The following is a 7,624-nucleotide window of genomic DNA, read 5'->3' as shown; positions in this document are numbered from 1 at the left end:
TCAAGATCATTGTACTTATTTCATGTATCAGAGGGAAGAGTGGAGTCTGCTGGGGTGCCAAGAGTGGAAGTAGAAACTTTATACCAAGCCCCACCACCAACTGTTCAAGTGAGTTTTAAAATTACTTGGTTCCTTCCTTGAGGAGGGTCTGGCTCAGAAGAAAGAGGACCTGGCAGAACTGCATCCTGTCCATGGAGATCTACTACTAAAAACAATACTATCTACAGGACCATAAACTTCAGAATGCTGGTTCATTGAGGATCCACTGTGAAGCTGAACATCTTTCTTGGTACGCATCTGCTAGTTGTTTTACTGCATGATGCCTGAACAGTTATCAGAACTCGACCTGCATTTTCGCTAGTGCTTGGGCCTCAAAGAAGGGCTTGTCTCCTAAATGCACAGATTAATGCTGGTAAGTCCAATTATGAGAAAAACTTGATTATAAATACATGATTTTCAAAATGACAGGCACTCAAAGCTTAAGTAAAATACAAAATAGATTATATTCATAGGAAATATTTAGTGTTTATAAAATTGTAAATCTAGGCTTTTGCTATTTTTAAAAAAGGATACTGGAAACTGAAGAGATGAAATTCAAATAAAGTGAACATTGCATTTTCTCATAACTTTCATTCTGCACACTGAATAACAATGTAAGAAAAGGAGTTACCACAAAGCACATAAAGTAACATTTGTAGATGGCTAGGAATGCTGTCAACCATTTCTTACTGTCTCCTCCCAAGTGTCAGTACCAAGGCATGAGAGTGAGTGATTCCATGAGCGATTGTCAGCATTCTGAAACCAGGCCGTGTGCCTGTGTGTCAGAGAAATTGGAGAGCCTTAAGGAGGTAGCTCTTCTTCTGGGTGCTCTTCCCGCAAAGGCACAAGAGTTATGCTTCAGATTCTGCACCTCTGTTTTCACCTGGAATTCCATCACTGTCATCTGGTTGATCAGTTAATGGTACACACTTTCCACCATTGGTTAGTGGTGTGGACAGCATTAATTGAGCCAATGCTTCCGGATCCTGAGGTAATGGGAGTTTAAGAAGGAGAAAAGAAAAGGCTTAAAATACACTTAAAACCCCTTTGGCTCAGCTTTCATTATGTTCTGTCCTCTAGCCTCATTCCTTCTTACTTGTCTATGTATGCCTCCAGGTGAGTCCTCTTGCTTCTATTTTGAACCTCAATGATTTCTTTTCCCAAATTAATAGCATAACATATCTTTTCATCTTCCCAGTTGCTTTCAAAAACATATGTGCTCAGAGACTCTCTGCCCATGGATTCAGGCAGGTGGACCACAAAGCCAACCAAGTCTCTTGTTTTCTTGATGAGCAGCAAACTGGGTGACACTGTTAAGCTCAAAATTGGCTCTGGATACTCAAGTCTGAGGATCTATTAATCTCAGAGCTTGACTGGTGGCCATAAGATGGAACTCAGTCATACGGAAAATGTTATGACTAGTCCGTGCAGCCAATACTTGTCTCATCACTTCGTAAATCACTTCGGTAGTGTGGTCTGTTTTAACTGCCCTCAGTCCCCAAAACCAAACTAGGAACATCTGTTACAAAAGTGAATCTTCTGCTTCTGGGAATGCGTCATCCTCAGTCTCACCAAAAGGGTTGATAGCCTGCTCCCTGGGTTCTGATGGAGGAATTCTGTAGCAGGAAGTACAATATCAAACTGAATGGGTGTTCCAGGTGCAATTAGTTCTTCAGCTTCCGGTACAATGACTGTCGCTTCGGGAACAATGTCGTCATTTTGCATCTCTGAATTTTCCAGTTCTGGCTGGGGCACGGGCTTTCTTGATTTTTTGTAACACTTGTAATGGGAGTCACTGCTTGGAAAGCCATCTCATTCAACTTGATGGCGACTGCCTCGGGGTTGTCAGTCGGGTAGATCTGCCTGGAGATGTTGTTTATTGCACATATCCACTCTTCATTCTCCTTTCTGCTTTCTGCCTGGAGGATTATTCCCTATTTCCCATTGGGAGTGGTGATCTGCAATCCACCGCCATCACAGAGCAGTTGTCCAGGCCCTGAATCAAACCTCCAGCCACAGCTCCCCTGGGCTGACACATGAGATTCCCTCCTTGGGTGAAGAAGTAGAGTCTGTCCCAGGTGGTGGTGACCAGTCCTGTTTTATTTCTAAGGTTCAGGTAACCAGCCTTCTGGATAAGGCTCCTGTTGATCTGTGGTGCAGCCACATCAGAGTCTGGGGTGTAAACAGATTCATCAACAGAGAAGAGTTGGTGCTGGGACACCCGCATATTTTCTGCTTCAGCTTCCAGTTCCACCTGAATGCTCTGAACCATCTCCGCGACAGAGGATAAAAAGCTGTCCATACTTTGGGAAAACATCTCTGCTCCCTTCTTAAAAAAGTTAATCTGTCCATGGGCAAAGCCCAGCATGGGCTCCATCATGGCCACGTGCTTCCTGTGCTGCAGCGCGTTGAGGGCGCAGTAGTACTGGAGGGATGAAAGGTGCAGCTTCCGCTGGGAGACTGCCACCTCTTTCACCACTTCAGTCTTCACCTTTTCATTCTCCTTTTTTTGAGGAAGCCTGCTATATTTTGCCATGGAGAGGTCATGCTTACTGCTGGCGAATCCAAACAGATTGTTTAAAGTGCTTACTTCTGTGAGATCCTTTTCTCAAAATTGTTCAATGGGTAGAACCATTGTGTCTGCCAACTGTTTAGCCAGCTCTGCATGGAGAACATTAAGCTCATCCACCACTTTGGAAAAATAGTGAAGTGTAGAAGTTACTTCTTCATTGCCTTTGCCAAGAGCAAAATTCTGTGTTTCGTACGCCAGGAGTTGTTTAGAAAGCTACTGAGTGACCAGACACATTTCATTCTGGGCTCCGTAGACGCGCTGCATCGCCTGGAGCAGCTGGTTGGTATAGTCCTCGAAGGTGCCAGCACCTTCTTCAAATACACTCAGTAAAGAGCAAGTCTGCGGGCTGTCCTACAACGCCTCCTCCAGGAGCAGCTTGTCCACTGGGGGGGGGGGGGGGGGGCGGGGCATGGTGCTGCGTGCCGGGATGAGGGCCGGATGCTCTAGGCTGGGGAGACCAGGCGGAGGCTCTGTGTCCGCGACCACCCTGTGCACGCCCACACCTGGCCAGCGGCCTCCACCGCCTCTTTCCGCCCCCAAACCCGCCAGAATCCATTTTAGATAAAAACTCTCGGAAAAGTGAGAATAGAGAAATTACACCTCAACATAATTTATTTGAAAATATTTTTAAAATTTAAAGAACATTGATCATTACCATCATCATAGCAGCAAAACCCAATTATATATCAAGTTCTTTGGACCTGAATGTGGTAAATGAATTTAAACTAAAGAATAAAAGATCTATTTGAAGGAGCTCTGATGCATTCAATTTCTAGAGGAATATTTGAAAGCTTTGGCCTTTATTGTCTCTTGGATACATATTTTCTCCAATTTCAAAGACAGTTTTTAGAAAAAAAGGAGGCAAGGGAGTTAGGGGCATTTATGAGATATAAAAATAGAAAATTGCATTTTTTCATCATTTAGCATCTCCTTTCCTTCCATAGCACGGTATTGCACACCTGTGACCACATTGCTGGCACTCATTGGAACTTGGAAAATCACCATGGACACAGTGGCACATTTTCAGAGTTAACTGAAAAGTTTGATCAAAAATATTCACATTTGAACTTATCCAATTTTCTTTTTACAAAATCTCAGGATGTATTAGTTTATCTTGTGCTCTTTTGCTTGTTGAGCTTGAATATGGAAAGACAACATATGAACATGCTAATTCCTATTAATACTATAATATTAAATTTGTCTGAAACACTATGATCCTAAATTTGTCAGTAAAAGCTTTGAATCCCATAGAGTGAATGTATCGTGAAAAATGTAGAACACTGCTGCATTTCTGTTTAACAAAGTCTTTCTGGTATCCATTTCTCTGCAATAAAATTATCTTTATTGGTACAGAAATAGGAAATAAAGCAGATTTTTGACCATTCTCTCTACTGCCTGAGCATTTGTGAATGATACTGTTACCAAACAGAAGTGGGGTTTGGCTGCCCACCACCACCGATAGGCAAATTCCAGAGACAGAGGTTAGCTGTGAAATGGAAAGAGGTCTTTTATTAAAAAGCTGCATGATCTTGGAGGTTGGTAGGCTCCTTCCTCAAAGTCCATTTCCTCCAGAACTTCCAGAGGAGAACTCAGTCACCTTCTGCCGGACTATTCCCAGCTGTGCCCACAGTTCCTTTTCCCATTTAAAAATACTGTCTTTCAGGAACCACACGTGGCTGCAGCACAATCATCCAGTTGGCTTAGCTTGTTCCCAGTAGCAGCATGGAGAGCCAGCACTGCCATTAGCTGCATGGGTTCCAGGACTAAAAATGTCCTGCAGGCCTCAGACCACACACCCATGCTCTGGGTCCAAGAGGAAGTGGATATTTATCCCTTCCCTCTGTTTAAATCTCTTGGCCCAAACTTCCACAGGATCCAGGAGGGTCCGGCCCACCAGCCTATCTTGTCCTTTACCCAGGTTAGACTGGCAGGTTTTTCCCAGCACAACACCTCCCCCTACGACCATGTACCAGAAGGGAGCAGGAGGCCTTTTCCCTTAGTTAAACAATTCACTAGCTTCACATATGCTTAGTGCAATGATTTCTCCTGCCACATCTCTGTCCAGGGGTGGGGAAATGTGTCATCACCTGCAGCACTAGCTTATTTACCCAGACAGCATGGCTTCGCCCACACTGCTTCAGGTGTTTCCTGTGGCTCCTCCCTCACTCAGAGCATGGGCCAGTTTACACTGGTATCAATACCAACAGCATTCATTTTTAAAAGTTCCTGTCACTCACCCTAGTAAATGAATCATTGGAAATCCAATTAGCAATGATAAGTTTGATTATTATAGTCATGTTTTGAATCTTGATATTTTGTTTGATTTTTAATTATACTTTTTTGATTATGCTATTACAGTTGTCCCATTTTCTTCTCCCCTTTACCCCCCTCCACCTGGTACCCCCATTCCCTCCAGCATTCCCCACCTTTAGTTCATATCCATAGGTCATACATACAAGTTCTTAGGCTTCTCCATTTCCTATATTATTCTTTTTTAAAAATTGTATTTATTTATTTTTAGAGAGAGGGGTGGGAGAAAGGGAGAAAAACATCAATATGTGGTTGCCTCTCTTGAAGACCCTTACTGGGGATCTGGCCCACAACCCAGGCATGTATCCTGACTGGGAATTGAACTGGCAACCTGTTGATTCATGGACCAGCGCTCAATCCACTGAGCCACACAAGCCAGGGCTGCTATATTATTCTTAACCTCACCCTGTCTATTTTGTACCTACCATTTATGCTTTTTATTCCCTGTACCTTTTCCTCCATTCTCCCTTCCCCCCTCCCCCCAATAACCCTCCAAATGATCTCCAGTTCTGTGATTCTGCTCCTGTTCTAGTTGTTTGGTTAGTCTGTTTTTGTTTTTTTTAGTTGTTGATGGTTGTGAGTTTGTTGTCATTTTACTGTTCATATTTTTGATCTTTTTCTTTTTCTTAGATAAGTCCCTTTAACATTCTATATAATAAAAGCTTGGTGATGATGAACTCCTTTAATTTTACCTTCCTGGAAAGTACTTTATCTGCTCTTCCATTCTAAATGATAGCTTTGCTGGATATTATAATCTTAGATGTAGGTCCTTGCCTTTCATGACTTGGAATACTTCTTTCCAGCCCCTCCTTGCTGACAAGTTTTCTTTTGAAAAATCAGATGGTAGCCTTATGGGAACTCCTTTGTAAGTAACTCTCATCTTTTCTCTTGCTGCTTTTAGGATTCTTTCCTTCTCTTTAATCTTTGGCAATTTAATTATGATGTGTCTTGGTATGCTCCTCTTTAGGTCCAATTTATTTGGGATCTCTGAGCTTCCTGGACTTGTATGCCTATTTCCTTCACCAGATTGGAGAAGTTATCTTTCATTATTTTTTTCAAATAAATTTTCAACTTCTTGTTCTTCCTCTTCTCTTTTTGGTGCCCCTATGATTTGGATATTGGAACATTTAAAGTTGTGTCAGAGGTTCCTAAGCCTCTCCTCATTTTTCTGAATTCTTGTTTCTTCATTCTGTTCTGGTTGAATGTTTATTTCTTCCTTTTGTACCAAATCTTTGATTTGCAACCCACTTTCCTTCCCTTCACTCTTGGTTCCCAGTATATTTTCCTTTATTTCACTTTGTATGCCCTTCACTTCTTTTATTAAGTGACTATGTTCAATCATTTCTCTGAGCATCCTGATTATCAGTGTTTTGGACGCTGCATCTGACAGGTTGGCTATCTCTTCATTGCTTAGTTCTTTTTCTGGAGTTTTGATCTGTTCTTTCATTTGGGCCACATTTCTTTGTCTTGGCACACCTGTTATGTTGTAAGGGGTGGAGCTTTGGGTACTAACCAGGGTGGGGCAAACCATTTTGCTGTGTTGTGTTTCTGTACATGGGGGAGGGATCAGAGAGAAAACAATGACACTTGCTCAGCTCTTGCCCCATTTTCCATCACTTCCCCTGCTTCCCATAAATGAATTGTGCTCTTTCAGGTGCTTCCCTGGTGCTGATTCCTGGTTGGGTGGGCTGTGTACCTTCTAGGACCCCATGAGTCCCTCCAATGTACTCTCCTATGAGACTGGCAATTTCTCCTACCACCTCAACCCCCACAGGTTTTTACAGTCAGAATTTTTGATACTTTACTTTCTGGCTCTGGAACTCTGGGTTGCATGATCTCTCTTGCTCCCCAGTTGTTCCTCCCAGTTTACCCATATGGGAGTGTGGGACTTCCCAGTTCACCAGTTTCACCCACCCCATCCACCAGCCAATTGCCTTGCCATGCATTGTCTCCGCCCCACTTCCTGTCTCTGCCCCTCCTACTAGTCTGGATGAATGTTTCTTCTTTATCTCCTTAGTTGTTAGACTTCCATGCAGTTTGATTTTCTGGCAATTTTGTCATTCTTTTTCTTTTGCTAAGTTAAAAATATGGAACGCTTCACAAATTTGCATGTCATCCTTGAGCAGGGGCCATGCTAATCCTCTCTGTATCGTTCCAATTTTAGTATATGTGCTGCCAAAACGAATACTGATTTTTGTTTTTAAATTGGTAATTTTCCTTTTTGGGGGTTGTGTGAGGAAGTGAAGCATATCTACCTATGCTTCCATCTTGGCCAGAACTATGAATCTTGGTATTTTAAAAATATTCATATTGTTGGACTAGACAAATTTTGCTTATTAGCAGTATTAAACTGTTTATCATTTAAATCCATATAATTTTACCCTTCAGCCAATGACATGCGAGGTAATAGTGAGGAATTCAGCCTCAGTAGAGAGGAAGGCTGGTCACACAAGACAAGGAGGAATCCATTGCTTTACCTCTGGTCAACCTTCAAATTAGTGAGAAATGCCCTAGAGAAAGATTAATAGAAGAAATTATTTGGTGAGCCCTTCCCTCAAATAAATAAAAGTCCTGAAGAATCCTATTTCTTCTTTCAGAAACAGCTAGGAGCTGATCCATGACTGTTAAGATTTTGCAGCTCTCTGGGAATGTTTGTAAAATCTCCATTTTTTTTACATTTGTTATCTCCTATTTGTGTTTTAT

At 42.2% G+C, this 7,624-nt stretch overlaps 1 non-coding gene and 1 pseudogene across 1 annotated transcript; both read right to left on the bottom strand.

The window, feature by feature from the left end:
* Nucleotides 1-890: 890 nt before the first annotated feature.
* LOC112300487 (DCC-interacting protein 13-beta-like) lies at nt 891-2,890 on the bottom strand (annotated as a pseudogene).
* Nucleotides 2,891-7,002: 4,112 nt separating this feature from the next.
* Nucleotides 7,003-7,109, bottom strand: LOC112300528 (U6 spliceosomal RNA). Its single transcript, XR_002974405.2, has one exon. It is a non-coding gene; the product is annotated as a U6 spliceosomal RNA (small nuclear RNA).
* Nucleotides 7,110-7,624: the final 515 nt, after the last annotated feature.

Source organism: Desmodus rotundus, chromosome 6 (genome assembly GCF_022682495.2).
Source record: "Desmodus rotundus isolate HL8 chromosome 6, HLdesRot8A.1, whole genome shotgun sequence".
NCBI classification, from domain to species: Eukaryota; Metazoa; Chordata; class Mammalia; order Chiroptera; family Phyllostomidae; genus Desmodus; species Desmodus rotundus.
The sequence above is the reverse complement of the archived record's forward strand: the minus strand, read 5'-3'. Positions and strand labels throughout refer to the sequence as shown.